The sequence below is a fragment of the Macrotis lagotis genome, chromosome X (assembly GCF_037893015.1).
Source record: "Macrotis lagotis isolate mMagLag1 chromosome X, bilby.v1.9.chrom.fasta, whole genome shotgun sequence".
NCBI lineage: Eukaryota > Metazoa > Chordata > Mammalia > Peramelemorphia > Peramelidae > Macrotis > Macrotis lagotis.
This window is the reverse complement of record NC_133666.1, coordinates 577376325-577399422: the sequence shown is the minus strand read 5'-3', so window position 1 is coordinate 577399422 and position 23098 is coordinate 577376325.

Here is a 23098-nt window from a genome sequence, read left to right as displayed (position 1 = left end):
TTCCTTTAAGGTTTAGGGTGCGGCATCCTCCTTTTGGATTGAATCAATTGAAGATGATGTGCAAATTAAGAAGGAAAATAAGTTATTCTATTCTTTTACTTTCACAATTCCAAAAGTTTTGTTATGCATTCTATTTTTTAAAAATTATAAGCAACTATGTATTTTGTGGATTAAAAGGAAAATAATGGTTGGAGTATGTTGGAATAGAAGAGGCTAGTAGGATGAAGGACAAGAATTGAAAGAAGAGAGAAAGTGGGGCATTGAAAGAGAACCTGGGGGGTGACTAGGTGGCACAGTGGATAAAGCACTGGCCCTGGAGTCAGGAGTACCTGGTTCAAATCCGGTCTCAGACACTTAATAATTACCTAGCTGTGTGGCCTTGGGCAAGCCACTTAACCCCATTTGCCTTGCAAAAAAAACCTAAAAAAAAAAGAAAGAGAACCTGGGAGGAAGATGAAGGGGGAGAGAATATAGGAGAGAAATGGAATTGAGAAAAAGGGGAGAAAGGTTCATAAAAAAGAAAAGAAGAGGTAGCTAGGTGGCACAGTGGATAGAGCACTGGCTCTGAAGTCAGGAGTACCTGAGTTCAAATCCAGCCTCAGACACATAATAATTACCTAGTTGTGTGGTCTTGGGCAAGCCACTTAACCCCATTTGCCTGTCAAAAACCTAAAAAAAAAGAAAAGAAGAGGAGAGACAGATGGAGATGGTCAGAGATAAATTAAATACTAATTTTGTCTTTTTTTCCTTACCAGCAAGAAGAATGGTGTTCAAACTGAGAAGGGTAAAATAAATAATGTAAGATACCATAGCAGTATGAAGTTGCTATAATCTCATCCCAAGGTACTGACAAAACTTCAAGACGTTATTTCAGAACCATCATAAGTTTCAGAGTTATTAAGAATAAGAATGGTGTAATCAGTTTTGAAATAAAAAAGAAAAATAAAAAAGGAAACAAAAGAAGATCTTAGAAAATATAGATCAATTTGTTGCTAAATCTCAACTGGGAAGATATCATTAAACAGAAGGCCTGTGAACATTTAAAAGAGAATACAGGGATCAATAGGGATCAATTTGAGTTCACTAACAATCAGTCATGCCAAGTTAACCAAATTTCTCTTTTGATGAATGTTGCTTGGTTGATTGATCAGGGTAATGCCACAGATGTGACATATCATGATTTCAGGAAAAAAAATTGAAGAAGCTTCCCATACTATCTTTTGTAATGGATTGACAAGATAAGGGCTAAATGATACCTTGTATGCAGATATAAAGCTGGTGGGAGATAAAAGATATAAAGATTATGAATTAGTGGTATAATTTTTCTTGAAGAGAGGGTTCCAGTTAGCTCAGTCCTTTCCAACATTCATATCAATGAATTAAAGGAAGACAAAAGAGATAAATTTATCAAAATATGCAGATGGATAGTCATAGATAACAAAATTAAATCAAAAATTATCTTTATAGTCTTGAATAATAGACCCAGATCAAGATGGTAAAACTGAACAGAAAGACATGTAAGGCCTTTCATTTATCTACTTGGAAAAAACTTTCAAAGTGTAGGGTGGAGAACACATAGCTTCATAGCAATTCATATGTAAAGACTGGAGCTCAGGTGTATATATATATATATATATATATATATATATATATATATATATATATATATATATATATCCAGCTGAGTATGACACATTTCAACTTTAGCTATAATCTCCAAGGATTTCAATATTCCTCTATTCTTCAGACTTTAGACCTTCCATGTCCTCATTATTGATGGAAAATCCCACTCTCTACTTGTATTTATTTTCCTCTTTGAACCTCATATAATATTTCAGAGCCATGAACAGAAAAGGTCTTGTTTCAAATATGTGTCTGGTATCCAGATCTGCCTTCCTGACGCTAGTGCCAAAGGTAGGTGGTATTGCACAGCAGGTTTGTGTTTGTTTTAGGGAGGGGGGTTTAGGGGTAGGCTATAGGTTTATATTTTTCCCTCCTGCACCCTGACATCATAGTGCAGACAGGCATGGAGGAAAGAGAGAGGAAGCAACAACTGACACTTTCATAAACTCTAATAGTTCACCTAAATGAAAGGGTGAAATGCTCAACCAGGCTGGGCCTGCAAAATGCCCTTCATCCTGAGAAAACCTAAATGCTTGACAAATTTAATGTGTTGAAGAGGAACTGTCTTGTAAAATGGTTGACAGGCATTCCCCCCACCCCAAGACGGTTGGGAGAAATTTCACGTGGACATTCTAATTAAACCTACTCTATATAAAGGTACCATGCAGTAGAGATGCCAAGACAAAAAAAAAACCCAGTGCAAATCTTGCCCTTGGAGATCATATATTTGACTTTAAGGGAAGAAAAATGCAATAAACAAAATGACTAAAACATTTGACTAGATATGTGTTTGTTCTTTGGGTTGGTAGATCAGATGGGCCCCAAACAAAATAATGAAGTAGGTGAAATTTCTTTGATTTCTTTTTAATCTATTCCCCTATTACTCCTCCCTTTTTCCAAACCTGCCTTTATCTTTTCCTCTGCCAGACATCATCATCGTGAGTTAATGGTCACTGTTCTTTACAAATTTTCTCATTTGAGTCTCAAAGCAACCCTGAGAGGCAGGTGCTATTAATATCCTTACTTTATAGAACAGGAAACTGAGGCAATTGGGACTTAAGTGACTTTGCCCGAAGTCACACACCCAGAAAGTGTATGAGGTTAAATTTGAATTCAAGTTTTCAGAGCTGGTGCTTTATCCATTGTTCTTTCTAGCCGCCCAATTGTGTTGTTCACCAAGTCCTGTCCCTTTTGGACAGTATCTCATCTTCTCTCCCTTTGTCTTTTAAAAAATTCCCTTCCCTTCCCCTTTGATCAAGGAAAGTATCTAATAAACCAATTCATTGCTAGATATGCATCAATTTGGAATAAATTCCCAAAGGTATTGGCATTAAAATGCTGGCATTAAATGAATGAAAGTTTAGGGGGGGAATTTTAAACACTGTGGGAGGTAGGTGAAAATTTGAAGTTGGGATTCTTAAATTCTACTCAAGACAAGAAAAAAGGGCCAAAGGGTCTAATAGTTTATTTTATTTTGCTTGTCGTGCTCTATTTTTCTATACTCCTTTTATTTAAAAGGTTTCCAGAAGGTAACTGGAAAGTAAATTTAACATCTGCTATTTAGACATCTTAGGCAGAATCTTAGGTAGGGGGTGTACTAGGGTGTCAGGAAATTTGGGCTTCAGCCTGAAAACTGACATCCCCGGGCCTCAGTTTCCTAATCCAAAATATGAAGGGTTTAGATTAGATGATCTCAAAAGTTCCCTCTAGCTCTGACAATTTAAGTCTCTATGATTTTATGGATTATAGGGTCGAGATTGGCTATGAGAGAATGCAGGAAATTGTTTGCACTCACTCCACCTCCAGGCTTGTACTGTTTCCCCATCCTCTAATTGAAAAGGAAATCCTTTAATCACATTTAAAAACTGGCCTTAAGTATACAGATTGCCATTTGCAGGTACATGAGTCAACTTAATTTATCGATCTCGTAGCAACCTCTGATAAAAAAATCATAAGGGTATGCCTGCGTGGGATCCATATTGCAGATTTATATAACTTTGTCATTCTCTGCCTTCACTTAGAAATATGACTTCCAATGATTTTGATTGATTTAATCTTTACCAAGAAAACCTCACATTTTTGTCAGTATTCATATCATAGCAAATGGATCTATCAGTTTCTGATGAATTTATAGTTAAATGGTAGATACAAATCATCTATAGACATATGCTTAATTGTGGATTTCCTCCAAGGCTCTCCAACAATTCAATTTGCTTTAATCCAACAAACATTTAAGCACCTACTATATACAAGATACTGCTATTCCCTTGGGAAGCAAAAATAATGACAAAAAAGTCTCTGCCATCAGGAAAAGTGCACAAATGAGCATGGAAAAAGAAGGTAAACAGAAAATACCATAAGAAAATTTGAGGGAATAAAACACAAAATTAATGAATCAGACAAGATTTTGGGGTCAGCAGATCATGATCTGGTAGCTAAGTAGAAATGTGAGAGATTATCTTATCCGATGCTCTAATTTCACACCAGAAAAACCTAAAATTTTGAGATCAGTTAGTTGTCCAAGGTGTAGAAGTAATGTTACAGAGGCAGGATTCAAAATCAACTCCTCTGACTACTAATCTAGTATTTTTTTCCCAGTTATATACCAGAGGAAATTCAGAGTTCATTTATCCCCTGAAAATTGTGGTATAGTTTTTGTATAGCACTATTTTGATCATATCATTCCACTGTCTCTAAGGAGATCAGGGTGCTGGAGATGAAATGTGATGTGATCTACTGGAGGTATAGAGTTTTCTTCTTCTTGATCCTTTTGGGATTTTACTTTGATTTGAGGACTGGTGGAAAGCTGAGAGGTTCATGCAATCCTACCCTTGGTTTTCTCTGGAAGAGAAGCTAAGAAGCAAGAAGAGACTTCTTACAATAGTGATAGCAGAAAGCAGTTGCCACAGGGGGACAGTGGCCATAGAAATAAGGTGAAAGATTGCTGTTGTCAAAAGTGCTGGTCACATTCCTTGTTGAAACCCATCAGCATCTCTAAAGAGGATATGCCTGATGTTTCTTAGTAAGAGATTTCTCTATATTTCTTAAAAAATTTGTCTACCTTCTTATTGGTCTCTTAAGGTTGTAATTGTGCCAAACCAAACATTAATGTTGCTAATCCATGCCATTGAAATTTTAATCTGTTTTTGGGGGCAGCTAGGTGGCTCAGTGGATAGAGCATTGGCCTTGGAGTCAGGAATACCTGGGGTTCAAATCTGACCTCAGACACTTAGTAATTACCTAGCCATGTGGCCTTGGGCAAGCCACTTAACCCCATTGCCTTGAAAAATCTAAAAAAAAAAAAGAAATTTTAATCTGTGACATTTTTGGAGTATCAAAGAAAGGGACATTTTGGGAAAACAGATTTAATAGTATTTTAGTATAATATAATATAGAATAGTACTATAGTATAGTATAGTATAGTATAGTATAGTATAGTATAGTATAGTATAGTATAGTATAGTATAATAGATTTATAGTATTTCTTTTTGTTTGAACACTCTGGAGGCTTAGAGCTGTAGAGAAAAAAGCAATTGATTCACTTTAAAACTTCATAGGGCAGAGAGATTATTTATATAGGTATCCTTATACTCAGCAAATAGGAAACATTGACTGAGGTGGCTGACTTAGGGAGGTAGTATTGAGGAAAGGCCTTTGCCATTTTCCTTTCCATTTTTTTCCTTAATCTTGTTTGAAAGCAAAATCATTTCTCCAGTTGGCTAGGGATTAAAAGAGCATCTGGAGTCAGTTCTTGGGCATTTAAACCCAAGAAATCAAGATACAAATTAGAGCTTGATTTATTGTTTTGTTGATTTCATAGATTTAAGAAAGTGATGGAGAAAATATTAATAATGCAGATTAAACTTAAAAGTATGTCATGCATCTCAGAAAAATGGTTGTTGAATATTTACCCATATACTACTGAAGGCAAATCACACTTGTACTGATATCAGTCCTTGGTGGTTGGTTATGAAAGTTATTGCTGTGGACTGGCATCCCAATTGTTGTTCTTTTTGGCTTCAGGTGATGATAGACTGAATCTGCCAGGAAGGTTTAATGTCATTTGATTATTTTTTACTAAGGAATATGGTAACAGAGCACACTTGTCTTGGTTTCCATCTAGTTTAGTTTCCCCTTTGTTTCTATTTTAAGGGAACTAAAGAGCAGTTAACAGGAAGAAAAATAACCTCATGTTGTCTTTGATTTTCTGGTGTTGAATCAAGGAAGGGGAGAGAGATGAAGTAGCAGAAGCTACCATTTCTATAGTGCCTATTATATGCCAAATATTGGACTAAGTACTTTATAATTATTATACAATTTGATCCTCACAGTCATTTTACAGATAAAGAATTAGCATTGACAGAGGTTAAATAATTTGCCCAGGGTCACACAACTATTATATTATATTGGATCTGATTTCAGATCTTCCTGTTTCCAGCACTTTATCCAAGGTGATATCTAGCTGCCTGTATCTTATAGTCTTCAGTAGTTTATGTCTAAAGGTGTATTTACCTTGAGGGAGCAGTCAGCCAGTGATTGTAGCCCAAAGGAGAGAAATGCCCTTCCTCTACCTTTTTTTTTGATATCATGTAACTATAGTATAATATAATATAGTATTTAGTATAGTATAGTATAGTATAGTATAGTATAGTATAGTATAGTATAGTATAGTATAGTATAGTATAGCGTAGTGTAGCATAGCATAGCATAATGTAGTATAGTATAGTATAGTGTAGTGTAGCATAGCGTAGCATAGTGTAGCACAGCATAGTATAGTATAGTATAGTATAGTATAGTATAGTATAGTATAGTATAGTATAGTATAGTATAGTATAATAGATTCATAGTATTTTTTTTTGTTTGAGAACTCTGGAGGCTTAGAGCTATAGAGAAAAAAAGACTATTGATTCACTTTAAAACTTCATAGGACAGATTATTTATATAGGTATCCTTCTACTCAGCAAATAGGAAACATTGACTGAAGTGGTATACTAGTTGGGATCTTAGTAGGAAAAAATAATATATATCACCCTTGTTAGGACTCATTGAAAGTCATTTTAAAAGTTAATGTAGTCACTTTGGTTTTCCCTATTGACATGTTTTCCTCTAAGAAATGGACTAGATATATTCTAAAGATTTTTCACTTTCACCTGAAATCCTAGGTATAAGTCACTTTGATGCTGTATTCCTGAAAGACTCATGATCTAATATGCTATGAAAATTCTACACTGAACAATGTTTCACTTAAATCACTGCTCAGTAATAGCACCTCAATGGAATGAATGTCACATTTCTATCTGAGAGATAGGGAGGTAGAATGAATGGCACCATGGACCAATTTTGTTTCTCAACTTATCATTAATCAAAGGATTGGGAATAGACAGTTTTCAGAGGAAAAAAATCCAACCTATTGATAGTCATATGAAGAATGATCTGATAATTAGAAAAAATGCAAATTAAAGTGATTCTGAGATTTCAACTCAGAACCCTTGCATTAGCAAAATTGACAACAAAATAGTAAGATGACATAGAGTTACTGTGGGAAAACAAGCATATTGATGAAGCTGTGAACTGATCCAGCTATTCTGGTAAGCAATTTGGAACTATGTTCAAAAAGCTATTAAACTGGACATACTTTTTGCCCTTTTAATACTACTAAAAGATTCATACTCCAAAGAGAGAAAAAAGATGAAAATATGCACAAAAATAATTATAACTTTTTTTGAAATGTCAAAATATGTATATGTGAAATGGTGCCCATTAATCAGAGAATGGCTGAGCAAGTTATTATATATAAATGTAATAGAATATTGTTGTGCTAGAATAAATGAAGAGAAGGATGGTTTCAGAGAAACCGGGGAAGATTTGCATGGATTAATGCAGACTGAAGTGAGCAAAATCAGAACAATGTATGCAATGACAACACTATTATAAAGTTCATCAACTTGAAAAGACTTAGGAAATGAGATCTTTATCAAAGAAACTTGTTGCAAGATTTTTTCTCAGTTGTTTTTCTCTTTTAATCTTAGCTTTATTAGATTTGTTTATGCAGATCTTTTTTTTCATTTTATGTAATAACAATTACCCATTTTTCCTTTGGTGAACCTCCCTATTTCTTATTGGTCATGAATTTTTTTTCTTATTCATAGCTCTAATAGACAAAATTTCCCAATATCTTTCAATTTTTTATGATGTAATTCAATAACTGGGAACAAATTCATATGAATCAGAGTCCTTCCTTAATTGGTAAATTGTTTAAGTTTTTAAACAGGTATACTCAAAGGAGAAAGGACAGGTTATCTATACCCTTTAAAAATACTCCAAATCATTACTGATTAGAAAAGTACAAACTAAAGCAATTTTGAATTTCTATCTTATATGCATAAAAGTGTCAAAGAATATTAAAAAAAGAAAGTGATTAATAAATTGTGCTAGTATCTTTCAGAAAAACAGCACTGTTAGTGGGCCTGTGAATAGGTATAACTATTTGATAAAGAAATTTGGAATTAAGCACAAAAATTTATTAAAAATGTGTGCTCTTTGACTTAGCAGTACTAGTCCAAGTCCTATTCCACAAGAGATCAAAGAAAGAGAAAAATTTTCATTTATGAATAAAAAACTGATAACATTTTATGTTGCAAAACCCATAAAATAAAGGGATGCCCACCAATTCATAAATGTTTGATTAAGAGTGATCATGTAAATATAATAGAGTAGTATTATGTGAAAGAAATTAGAAAGTACATGATTTTAAAAAGATATAGAACTTATATATATACATATATATGAACTGATGCAGAGTATACTATAACACTGATATTTTAAAAGTGAAGAATTTTAGGATTTTATAAAGAATGAAATGAGTAGAAAGAAAAATTTATATAATAACAAAAATGATATAAAACCCTGAAAACTGGGAGAATTATGAATGATACAATAATCATTCATAATTCTTGAGACTTAAAGTTAAAACTTGCCATATTTGCAAAGGGATAATGAACTTAGGATGTAGAATTAGACATTATAAATACAACAGCAATAAACAAATCAATAACTTAGCATTTCTGATCATCATTAACCAATTCCAAAAGATTCATAATAAAACAGTCCTGATAGAGAAATGATAGTGTCAGAGTGTAAATTGACATCATTTTTTGGACATAGTTAATATGGTAATTTGTTTTACTAGACTATACCTATATCAATGTAATAGAGGTTTATTTTTCTTGATTTTTCAGGGGAAGGGATGAGAGAAGAAAAGGCAGATCTTTATTTGAAAAAAATTAAAAAGAAAGTATGACTTTGAATCCTACCCTAGATTCTTGCTATTATGTATTATCCTTGCTGAGTTATGTACCCTCATTTAGCTACTTCTAGGGTTGCTTCAGGATTCCAATGGAACAATATACATAAAGCACTATGAAAATGTGAGCTAATTTTTTCTTACTTCATCATTCATTGCTTTCTCTTATGCTCTGCATGCTTCTTTCATCAAGGAATGGCCATTTTCAATTGTCTCATGAAGGGGATGAGGGTATCAAGAGAAGGAGGCAGTAGGGGGAAATAAAGTTACTGAAAGCATTCTCTTGCTTTCTGTTTATATTTGTCAAGTTAATTATGTTTTAACCAAAATAATGGATGATCCCTAGATTGAATGCAGTCCTGAAATCCATTCTCAGCATTCTGCTGCCACGAATTAACTACTTAAATTGTGGGCTCTTAGTTTATAGCATCAGCACAGCCCCCTTTGTGAATTATAGACTTGTATTCACTCCAGGGCAATCTATTACCCACCACATAACAGAAAATACCATTTATTGCAATTTGTGCAAACCATAAATCAATATATTATTACTTGGAGACGTGTATGTGGTGACTCTCCTGCACATTCCCTCACTTGTGTGTGTGGGGGAACAGAATCTGAGTCTTACCCTTATCTTCAAATATTTGTAAAGACTGTGATCTTGCTTCAGTAAAGCTGACTCTTTATGACTTGAAAATGGCACTTTAGGGGAATAGAATAATAGCAATAAGATTCCAGACAACTGACCTTCAGAAACAGATACTGATTATCCTTATAGTCAATATCTTCCAACTAATCCTGTTTATAATATAGTTTTTATTTGGGGAAAATGATGGCATCTAATTTGGAAGCTTTTCTTCCCCTTCTCTGCCTCTTCTTCAATTCATTCATCATACAATTGCCAAAGGCATATTTTTAAAAATGCTTGCCTGACCATGTCATTCTCCTGCTCAATAAACTCTAGCAATTCCCTAACATCTCCAGAATCAAAATACAAATGTCACTGTTTGACATTTAAAGCCCCAAGCATCATGACTCCTACCTATCTTTGAAGGTTTATTATACATTACTGCTCTTTTTGGACTGTATAGGTTGGTCAAAGTGGTCTTTGCCTTATTTTTTAAATTTGACATTCCATCTCCCATCTCTATGCTTTTGTCCTCTATGCTTGAAATATATATTCTTTACTCATTTCTATGTCTCTTAGAATCCAGGTTTCCTTTAAAGCTTGATCTAATTATTACCTTTTGTTCAATTACATAAAATAATAAAGTTGCTCAAGAAATGTTTTCTTTTTAAAAAATGTTTATTTTCATTTCCAAATTTTCTTCTACTTTTAGATCTTACCTTTAGATCTCTCTGCATCTAGAAGGCAAAAATATAATACCTATCATACTTGTGAAGTCATGTGCAACATGATTCCATGTTAGCAATGTTGTGAAAAAAGTATGAAAAATAAAGAAATTGAAATAAATGCTTCAATCTATACTCAAAATTCGTAGTTCTCTCTAGAGGTAGATAGCATTTCTTATCTATTACTTAATAAACTCTCCTGGTTCTGCTTGCTTTATTTTGTGTCAGTTCATATAAATCTTTCCAAGTGTTTTTTTCCAAATCCATCTCCTTCATCATTTCTTGTAGCCTAATAGTATTTCATCACAATCATATATTACAATTTCTTCAAGAGTTGGTTTTTTTGATGACTATATTCTATCAAAAACATCTTCATATTCAAAACAGGGTTATGATTCAGCTAATACCAGCTTTATTAACCTTTTCCTGTATCATGGACCCCACTTTGGTTGTTTGGTAAAGACCCTGAAATCCTTCCCAGAATGGTTTTCTTTTATAAAGATCATAATGGAAGGAAATCTTAAATTTCGATTAGAGGCTAGTGAAAACAAAAATGCAATTTTGTTCTCATCTAAGCACATGGATACCTTGAAATCTATTCAGAAAATTCTTTTGGGTCTTGAGAACCCCTTGAGAAGCCAAATTAAAAATTCCTGTTGTATAAGAACTTATCAATTCAGACTGGCTATTTAATTCATTATCCTCTAACTGAATGATCCCACATATACTCCCATTCACCCTGGACTTCCATAATGGCATTCTAATTGGTCTTTCTGATCTAACTATCCTTTATCTAATTTTATCTATCATATCTACAATCTATTGTGTCTCCATCCACCAAGTAAATGTCTGAATAATTTTCCTTTTGGTTTTGTTTGTTTTTATTTTTTGTGTGTGTCTCTTATGCTCTATGCTCTCTAAAGGATGTTTAGTAAATTTACCTGTTGACTTACCTTCTACTCTTGATGTTTGCTCATTCTTTTTTTAATACTTGAAATTAATATCTTCTTAAGCCTTCTTTCTTGCTTGGTGAAATCTCTTGATTATTTCAGATGGCATATCTTTTGCTAGGTGAGCAGTTAAGTGATATAATGGACAGAGTCAGGATGGTTGGGGATGGATCTTATTTCAGACATTTACAGGCTGTGTGATCCTGAGCAAGTCACTTTAATTGCTCAGTCTCAGTTTTCTAAGTCATAAAATGGGGATAACAATAATTTTTATATTATAGATCTATTGTGAGAATCAAATAACATATGAAATTCTTTATAAACCTTAGAGTGCTATATAAATCTTAGTTTTCATTAAGTTTTTCACTGATCCTCCCAGGTGAAAATATTCTCTTCCTCCTCAAATTTCTTCTTGAAAATTTGCTTTGAAATCTCTTTTGTATTTACCACACTACCCATTACATCATAAGTTTTATTCATGTAGGTGATCTTCCCTTCACTGGATTTTGAGCACTGATTGTAGGCTGAAGTGGAGCAATATTTACATATATATTTTGTCCCTCTATAACTGCCTAACATGCTTACAATCTCTCTGAACACAAAAGAAATCCTTTTCTCTTCCTTCCCTCCCTACTTTCCTTCTTTTCTTCCTTTCTTCTTTTTCTGTTTTTAAAATTTCTTCCTACTTTCCTTCCTTTCTTCTTTTTGTCTCTGTCTTCCTTTTCCTCTCTCTCTCTCTCTCTCTCTCTCTCTCTCTCTCTCTCTCTCTCTCTCACACACACACACACCATTTTGTAAACCTTAAAACTGAAAAAAATGGCAGTAAATATTCTTAATGTGCTCCATTATACCACAGATCTCTTCCTTGTTTAAAGAAGTCAGTGATAGATACTGTTTCATGTTGGGAAAGTAAACCATAGGAGAAGAATTCATTTTAATGGGGGGGAAGCAAAACTGATTCTGTAGAAGCAGAGGGTGATGATAAACACATCCAGGGGTCAGGTAATCTGGAAATAGAATGAGGCAAGTGGAGGACAATGGAAATTGTTTTGGCTTTTCCTCAGATGTGACATTCCATCTCCCATCTCTATATTTTTGCACTGGTTGTCCTCTATGCCTGGAATGCCCTTTCTCCTCATCTTCACTTCTTAGAATCTATAATTCCATTCAAAGTTCATTCCAAATGAGATCTTTCCTTGTCCTCAGCTATGAATACTTTCCTTTACAATTTTTTCAGTTTTATGTGTGTGTGTGTGTGTGTGTGTGTGTGTGTGTGTGTGTGTGTGTGTGTAGCTAGCTGGATATTATCTTACATTAGAGTGTAAGTCCCTTAAAGGCAATGTTTATTTTGTTCTCTATATTTTTACATCCAATGTCTTATGCAGTGCTCAACACTGTAGGTGATTAATCACACAGGAGGTGATTAATAAATACTGGTTGATTCATTGATAAAACTGTTAGAGCTATATTAGGGAGCTAGAAATTAGAGTATAGAAACTGTAAGAGTTTTTACTGAACACAATATGTTTAATCACAGACAGGTAAGTTGTAGAGAGAAAAGATTACTGATGACACAGACACTATTACTGTCTGTATAACCTTGGTCAAATCATTTTTACTTCCCTTACTTTCATTTTCCTTGTCTATAAGCATTTATACTCCCTATCTCACAGTGTGATATGAGGTGATATGTATAAAGGAGACATGAGTAAAGCAGTTTGTAAAATGCAAAAAACTTGCTTACTAAGTATGTGTCATTTTTGTTATTATAAGCCAATGGAAAGAAGTCAGGGTGAGGACTTAATCAGAGAGACAGTGTGGTTAAGTATCCCTGCTTTATTTGGAATTTATTTGAAAACATGCTTTCAAGGTAAAACTTGGATGATTCAGCATTTATGATATAAAAGAGGCGGAATCTATTAATAGAGAGTGATTTCATTTGACCATTTCAGATTTTGAAACAATTTGTAGAGAAGATGGAAGCAGGAGAAAGTAAGAATGAAGAAATAAAAGAAAGTCACAGTCCCACAAGAATGCTAAACTCCAGAAAGAGCTGAGACTTGAATCAACAAGCCAATCAACAAGCATTTATTAAGCTTTTTTTATGTCTGGTACTATGCTAGATGCTAGGGCTAAAGATACAAAAATGAAATAATTATTGACAAGATGCAAATAGATAAATATGTATGTATATACTCATATATATGAATAAACCCATATTTGTACACAATAGCATCCATGTTTAAAAATGCTTATTGATTGATATATAACAAATGATACAGACACTAAAATAAAACATCAACACATGTATGACAATAGGAACCTTAAAAAAATCATACTGAGAAAAAAAAGTTAAGATGAAAAGAGGGGCATAGTCCCCTCAGTTTGGGATGAATTCAAATGATAATGAAAGATGATTAAAGGAAGGAGAAATTATACAGCTACAATTTGTTTATGGTTTCTCTACTTAAGAAGGGGATCTGAGAAACTTGAGATCTAAGTCTATATGGCAACCTAGAATGGGGAGGCAGACCTCCTCTAGGAGTAGGTGCTTTTCTAAGGCCTAAGTTGCAGTCATATTGAATCATAAACTAGACTGGCCACATTAGATATTATTTCAAAGGTAAAACACAGGTTGTGGCAGTAGTTTCAAAACCTGTTATTTCTGATGCAAATGAGCTGCTTGAAAAATGGCCCCTGGCTCCTGGAATAGACAGAAGAATATGTGAATGAACTAACATGGCAGTTATGTCAAAATTGGGCAAATAACTATATTACTGAATAGTAAATTACGATCATGGTTTGACTGCTAGAGTAACCCATTCAGTGAGAGAATTTATTTTTTGTACCTGTATAAAATTACACTGTCAATTTTGTTTAATCCATCCTTAAAATCTGAACATTCATTTTTGAAAATATGTGTGGAACATAAGGTGACATTTAAAAAAACATAATTTTCAAAATATACTGATCCTATTAGTTCCCATATTACAGATGTGGAGGAATTTAACTTTTTACAGTATAGCTAACACATGGAAGCAATAATGTGGACTTTCAGTTACTCAAGTTTTTCCTCAGAATCATAGGGAGTTTCTTTAGTTTTTATAAATTCTTTTAGTAGGGGTGTGCAGAGACTTGGCATTTTATTTGAAAGACCTTCCTCCTCTACCCCTTTCCCCAGTCATCTTTCTAGCACTGAATCTGATCAATCATTAATTTAATATTTATTAAACACCTGCTTTGTGCCAGAGATTATGCTAAGCCCTCATGGAGCTCTCATTTTAATTTGAGAGACAATTATAAACAACTATGTAAAAGCAAATTACAAGGCAGATTGAAAAGAATCAAAGGGGGGGAAGATACTGGTATTAAGGAAGATCAAGAAAGGCTTCCTATAGAAGGTGAGGTTTTAGCTATAAGTAGAGAAGCCAGGGAAGCCAGGAGGTAGAAATGAGAAGGGAGAGAATTCCAGGCAAGGGGGACAGCTAGTGACAATTCCTACAGCAAGGAGGACACTATAACTGGATCTCATAGTATCTGCAAGGGTGGGGTGAAGGAAAGGTGGTGATGATGGGTTCATTATAATGTATAAGAAAACTGGAAAGGTAGCGGGTGGGCAAGTTATGAAGGGTTTTAAATAACAGATCCAATTGTATCTTAATGATACTTAGATCTTCCTTGGCTAACAAGCTCTACTAATATGTAAAAATGGACCTATGATTTCATTATTGTCACCATCCTCATCAATAAATATTTATTAAACACTTGTATACTATTTCTTTATTCTTTTATTCTCTTATGTTTATGGAGTGTGCCGACTATCATGCTCTGTTCTGTAAGTAATTTGAAGAAGAATAAAACATGATCTTTATTTTCAGAGAATATCTGTTTTAGTTCTGCTAATACTACTAGTGCATATTGACATAGCATTATGTGGTTTACAAAAAGCTTTACGTATTTTAGACATGATATGATATGAAATATAATATAAAATTATAATGATTATAATATAAAGTGCTCTTCTAGGACTGGAGGATAGTTTGTGCAAAGGCATGGGGAAGATAATGTTGACTTCAGAGAAGAACTATCAGCCAGTTTAATTGGAATAAGAGATGTTTAAATTCTATATTAATATGTCTAGTAATATCAGGAAAGGGGCATCACACTAGCTAGGAAGGCTTCTTAGAGAAGATAGAACTGAGCCTTGAAGGATAGCTAGTAATTAGGCAGTTGGACCTGGGAGGAAAGGGAATATTAGGAAGAGGGGAAAGCCTGTACAAAGATGTGAAAATGAGAAACTATAGGATATGTTCACAGAAAAGAATTTGTCCAGTTTAACTATAGCATAAAATATCAAGAGAAGTAATAAGAGATCAGGATGAGAAAAGTAGACTAAAGGCTGTCCTGTGATCCATTTCATCCTCTGGATTTCAATGAGATTATGCATATGTTTAAACTTTGACCCACATTTAATTTTGCATTATTTTCGTTTGAATAAATATCCCTATATATCCTGTTGGACAGTGCATTCCTTTTGTGCCTCCCTCTATGCCTAATATTGTGCCTTACATACATCAGGTGTTCATTAATTTTTATTAGATAAATGAACTTTTGATTGGCTACGTAATTCTTGCCAAGGTGCTCATTAAATTTGGATTTTGCCATCTTGAAGTCTGGACTACAGGTTACATTTTTTTCATACAGCACTCTTTACTTTATAGTTCATTTCTTTTGTTAAAAATCTCCAATTTAGTAATTGGCAATAGACTTTCTCTATCATTGATATGATATATTGCTATAATTCAAGCAGTATTTAGTTGAATCTGTAGTTTCAGGAAATCTGGGCATTAAAAATTTGTTTCCAAGGTCATAGCCATGGGCAGGTATCTAATATAGGGTTAATAATATTTCTTACTTTAATATACTGCAGAATAACACCTGCTCTGATATAAAATACATGTGTGTTCATTTTATTGGATAGGTTTGACCTTGAGGGAAGGGATGACTAAAATGAAATTCTGCTAAAAAAGACTATTTTAAATTTGCCATTGCAACTTGTTAATTTAAGAGAACCTCTGTGATTCCTTTGTAAAGTCAAGGGCCTTTAGTAAGGAAAATAATCACAATCAAATACAGTTTTAAATTTTTTTGATTTTTTGAATATTCCATTTTTGATTGGGGTTTCTATTCATGTGGAGTCAGAATAAAGGGATTATAGCTCTAACTTTGCTACTTTATAATTTTACCCAGAGAAAGTCATGTAACTTCTTTAGAACTTTAGAACTTCTTTAAAATGAAGAAATTGAATTGGATGGCCTCAAATGTTCCTTCTAGCTCTAGATATACAGTCTTAGATTATTTTAAATAGATTTATCTAAAGCAATCTCATTAGGATGTATTTTAAAAAAGCAAATACTCAAAGTTTTATAGCCTAAAGATGTATTTTTTACAATCAATGACCAAACTGTTCCCAAGACAATTTCTGTGAATCATTAGTTTAGTGCCAAGAGTGATAGATTTAAATTTAAGAGGGTTACATTCAAAGTCTCCTCTTATCTTTTCTAGTAATGTGATTATTGATAAGTCACGAACCTCAGTTTCTTCATCAACAAAATGGGTATAGGAATACTTGTACTTCATGGTTTTGTTGTCAAGAAAGTAAACCTTTGTAAACCTTAAGGTGTTATAGCAGTATTCAAAGAACTAGGGAATTTAAGAATTGGAAAGGGTGTGTTTTCTTGTTCTCCTAACAAACTATATAGTAATTCTGGCTTCCAGTAAAACTGCTTAGCCTTGGGATAATGCTTTTTTATTTTAGCTTAATATTATGAGTAATGGTAGGAAACTGTGTGTGTGGTAAAAGAATGAATTTGACATTGGTAAGTGTGGGTAGAGATCATAGAAATGATGTGGTTCAGTGAACATTTTTGTAGGTCAACAAATGTCTGTGGAGATGAATTTTACCATCTCAAAAATCTAGAATAAGGGCTACATTTTTCATTTAATAATCTTGACATTGAGCATCATTTCATTGTTTAAGTTACCAGGACTAATAATTAGTTCTATGCTTTCTCCATCCTCAGTATGATATATAGTTGTAATTCAAGCAACATTTGGTAGAATTGTGGTTTCAGGAAGTATTAAAAAGTTGAATGCCAAAGTCATAATCACTAGCCATATCCAACATAGGCTAAATGTTGATAGGTTGGGTAATGATAATGATGATGGCTGACAATAATAGAGAGTGATCTGAACTTTGTTAAGAGCTTTATAAACATTGTTATATTTAATCCAAAGGAAATGAGGCAGAGAATGATAAATTGACTGGTTCATTGTCATAGGGCTAGGGAGATGAGATTATAAAGCTCCACTTTCTATGATACTATATTATTTCTTGATAGTAAGCAACATAAAAGGACTTAATAATTCCTTATTGATTGATTATGTTTCAATTCTTTCTCTGCTTCTCACAAATTGAGTGACTTTGGGTAACATATTTCAGATCTTTGGGCCTATAAAATAAGGGGAGGGTAAGTGGGGAGAAAAAAGTAGGGAAAAAAGAGAGTCTCAGTGTCAGATTTCAATATATATACAAAGCAGTAATCATTAAAATTATTTGGTGTTGGTTAAAAAAAAGTTGCCCTATGGTTAGATCAGGAAAAAAACAGAAAGAAATAAACAATAGTTTCATACTACTGATTAAACCAAAAGAACCCAGTTACTGGGGAATGAACTCCCTATATTAAAACCACCACCACCACCACCACCAAAAACTACTGAGGCAACTGGACAAGAGTCTGGCAGAAGTTTTGTTTAGACCAATACCACACACTATATACCATAATAATATTACAAATGAATATAGATCTAGATATAGAAAATCACATTATAAACAAATTTCAGAAGCAGGGAAGAAATTACTTTTCAAATCCATGGATAGGAAAAGAGTTCATGATTACATAAATAAAAGATAGGATCACACAAGTTCAAATGGAAGATTTCAACTATATCAAAATTTAAAAATCCTTTTTTTTTACAAATAAATCAATGTAATAAAAATTAAAAGTCTAACAAATAATTGTGAAAAAAAACTTGGCAACAAATGTCTCTGATGAAGGTGCCATTTCTAGTATCTATCTATCTATCTATCTATCTATCTATCTGTCTGTCTGTCTATCATCTATCTATGTATATATACATATCTATATATTGCTGAGTTCAAATGGATTCAAATTTGGAAGATTAAAAGTTATTCCCTTGTAAATAAGAGTTTAAATGATGCAAAAAGGCAATTTTCAAAGAAGAAATCTAAACTCTCAATAAAATATAAAATACACTAGATCAATATTTAGAGAAATTCAAATTAAAACAACTTTGAGGTTCTATGTCATAACTGGCAAAACTGGAAAGAAAGAGAAATGACAAATGTTGGAGGGACTATAGGAAAACAAAAATACTTAGTTCACTTTTCGTGGAGTTGTGAATGAGTTCAACTTTTCTGAAGATAATTTGGAACTGTCCCCAGAAACTTAGGAAATAATTTATATTCGTTGACCCATTTAAACAATATCTGGGCTTATATCCTTAATAAATCTGAGGAAGAGGAAGACTTCCACTTGAACAAAAATATTTCCATCAGTTCTTTTCTACGTAGCCCCAAATTGGAGTCAAATGCCTGCTTTTATTGGGCAATGGCTGAACAAACTGTGATATATGAATGAAATCAAATGTTATTGTAACATAAGAAATAATGAAGAGGAAAACTTCAGAGAAAACAAGAAAGAAATGGAAATGAAGGGGGGATACACTGTATAGTTGTAATAGTTGATAATAGGATTATTATCAATTAAAAAATTTATAATATATAACAAGCAATATAATATATATAACACCTTATTTCCTGTCAATAGTGAAACTGTAAATCTAAGAGTTTCTCTTTTAATTTATTTTCTCCCATCTGCTTTGTTACTAATTCCAAAGAAAAATGAATAAATACAATAGTCATGTGGGGCCATGTCATGGATTAACATGGAAGAACTAATGCCAAACAGACCATTACCCACTTCAAATAGCCTGACATGCAGCAAGTACAGGGAAGAACTATTTAAAAGAATGTTCATTCTTTATAAGTAGGAAATACAAGTTATTGTTTATGTGTTGATGTGAAATCTTGGCTGATACCATTACTAAATCTTATCTCAAGTACATTGATGTTGTGGGATAAAAAGAACATCTTATATTTGTATAGTGCTTTTATTTAGACAGCAGTGTTCTCTCCTGGTTTGGCTGGATGTAGTTTGGCTGTGTTAGTTTGCTGTTGTTAGAAACTAAAGTACAAGCAAGGCTAGTAATTTACTTCCTAGTAATCTGTCTGAGGATTCCTTCCTCAAAGCCTGAATGACTAGTATTTGAATATGCCATTTACCTCCTGTCAGAGAGATGATTAATTTAAAATTCAACATTTTTTCAGATCTGACTAAGCTTGGAATTGGAATATAGATATGTAGTGAGGGATTTTAGAAAAAATTGCTCAACAGGATCTGGGTGGGATCCAGTAGGATCTAAGTAATTCAAGAAATTTTTTTCCTGTTTTCTATAAAGCAAAAGATGCCTATAAAGGCATAAAGAAATATTGAGGGCTAACAATCTAAATAACCTCTTATGAAGTATAAATCAATTTAAAAACAAAAACAAAAATAATGGTTGTTTATTTGGCAAATTCAACATCATCAGTTCTTTTTTATTTTTCATTTTCTGTTTAAATATCTGTTTTCATCTTGTTGAGTGGAGACAGATCTGAATAAGATGAAATGGAATTGATGGTTAACAAAGATGGTTCAAATCAGGTTTTGTATTTCACAGAGCTTCAAGGGCAGCATGGGCATTTGTGCTATAGGGACTTCTTCAATAATAAAAAAAATCCCCCAAATTTGTAGGATTTCTATCAAGAAAGGAAAGGGATTTGTATCTCATCTTATGAAAATTACAGGTTCCTTAAATGTTGACTGTGAAGAAAATTTGTCTAAATTGGATTGTATTTTCTATTTTATTTCCATTATAAACTTGGTTCTCAGCTACTTCCTATTGGAGGAAAATGACCATTGTAAGTATTATAAATTCTTATAAAATAAACATAAAATCATTGTAGTCTAATCGATTTACAGAATCATAGACTCTCAGTATTGCACGAATCTCTAATTTCTAAGCTGTCTAGTCTAATCTAAATGTCAATGAAATCTCTTCTTCAACATCTCCAGTAAGTGAACAGTTTCTACTCAGAGTTCTCAAATGAAGGAAAAGTCCTAAAGCAGAGCATTAATTTTTTTCCTTAATAGTAATTTTTCCAATGACATGTAAAAACCCATTTTAGCATTCATTTAAAAATAAATTTGACTGGCAGCTATGTGGCACAGTGGATAGAGCATCAGCCTTGGAATCAGGAGAACCTGAGTTCAAATCCCTCTTCAGACACTTCATAGTGCCTAGCTGTGGGAACCTGGGAAAGTTACTTAACCCCATTGCCTTGCAAAAACTAATGATGAATAAATAAATAAAAATAAATTTGAGTTCAAAATTTTCTCCCTTCCTAAGATGGTAAGCTATTTAATATAGGTATATATGGGTGATCATGTAAAGCATATTTCCATATTAATCATATTGCTAAAGAAGGAACAGACCAAAAGGAAAAAATGAAGTGAAAACTGTTATGCTTTAATTTGTATTTAGACTCAATCATTTCTTTCTCTGGATGTGAATACATTCTGCATCAAGTTGTAATTGTCTTGGAACATTGTGTTGCTGAGAAGAGCTAAGTCATTCATAGTTAATCATCATACAATGTTGTTGTTACTGAGTACAATGCTCACTTTACTTTCCATCCATTCATGTAAGTTTTTCCAAGTTTTTCTAAAATCTACCTGCTTATCATCTATTGTAGCACAACAGCATGACCTTCATTTACCACAACTTGTTTAGCCATTCCCCAATTGATTGGCATCTCCCACTCCCCAATTTCTAATTCTTTGCCATTATAAAAAGAGCTTCTACAAATATTTTTGTAGGGGTGAGTCCTCTCCCCTCTTTCTTAGTCTCTTTGGGCAGCCCATTGTTCTTTGGAACAGCTCTACTTACTAGGATTTTTTTTTTCTTACATCAAATATAAATGTGTCTCCTTTCAATTTCCACCTATTGCTACTATATTTGCCTTGTGGAATCAAGCAGAACAAGTCTACTATTATCATTACTCTGTGATAGTTTTTGAAATTCTTGAAGGCATCAAAATTTGTGTCACCTAAATCTCCCTTCCCTGGGTTAAATACCTTCAGTTCCTTCAATCAGGACTTGAATGGCATGAACCTGAGGTCTTTCCCTAATAAGTTTCCTGTTCTCTGGACACTCTTTTGTCTTATTCACATTCTTGCCAAAGTTGGCATCAAGAACTGTTTATGATAATCAAAATATGGTCAGGTCAGGGCAGAGGAAAAGAGGAATTCACTTATCTTGACCTGGACAGCATTCCTCTCAATATGACCTATGAGTTTTAACTTTCGGTTGCTATATAAGGCAGTGAACTCATATTGAGTACTTATATATCGTTCTAGACTTGGAGTCAGAAAGACCTGATTGAAAGTATTGACTCAGATACAAGTCACATGAGGCAAGTCACTTAACTTCTCCCAGACTCAGTTTCATCTGTAAAATTAATTTAATTATAGTATCTTCCTCAAAAGGATTTTGTCAGCATCAAATCCAGTGAGATAATGAATATAAACTGAAGAAAGAAGTGTTAAACCACTCCAGTATCTTTGCAAAAAAACCAAAACACCTCAAAAAGAGGTCACAAAGAGTCAGTCATGACTGAAACAACTAAACAACAACAATGTATCTAAAAGGATTACAAATCTTAAAACACTATATGATGATGTTTTGTTTATCCTTCATTCTCAAAGAAGACTGTGACATGAGGGAGGTGATTCCATAACAATCACATGAATTAGATTTGAGTGAAAGAGGGGCTGTGCTAGGTCACCAGCCTCACTTTCTCCCCCAGAGATATCTGGATCCAGTGGCCAGATATGAATCAAGATGACTGGAGATGACCCTGGATGTGAGGCAGTCAGGTTAAGTGACTTGCCCAAGGTTACACAGCTAATAAATGGCAAGTGTCTGAGTCTAGATGTGAACTCCATCCTTCTGACTCCAAGGTCAGTGCTCTATTCCATTATTATGGTGGTTATTTACTACAAAAGAGTTCCTGGTCTGAGTTGATGGAGGAAATTTCCATGCCCGGAGTTCCCCCAGTCCAGCAAAATCACAGTACCAGACCTTCCCTTCACTAAAAGGCTTCTGGTACCTTTTTCTTCTCTTTTCTTCATCTGAGCCCAAAGTTCTTAAGTTTTGCTTTTTTTTTTTTTTTTTTAAATCTGCCTTTGGCTCTTTTTTTTTTTTTTTTTTTGCTTTTTCCTGTTCATATTTTTTTTTTCCTCCCTCCTATTTGCTTCACAGGATCTTTTTTTTTTGGACCTCTGGATCTTTGACCCTTTTGCTATTCAATGAATTTCATTTGAAAGATTATCACTAGTCGCAAAAAGGATGACGGAGAGAGATAGAATGCACTGCATCCCGTCCTTGTCATCTCAGGATTATTGAATTTTATAAGGATCCTGAGGAACCTTCCTTGGGTGGACAGTTTGACCTGCCTCCACTGGGGGACCTGATGAATTTGCTGCCTGGTAATCCTGAAATAGCTGCATAGTCATCTTTGTTACGCAGGAGAAAGCCAGGACAGCCCTATTCTCCTGTGGTAATGCATTAGCCCAAGCTACTCATTCCAAGGTCTTATTGGCTCTTTTGGACTCTCATGGTGGAG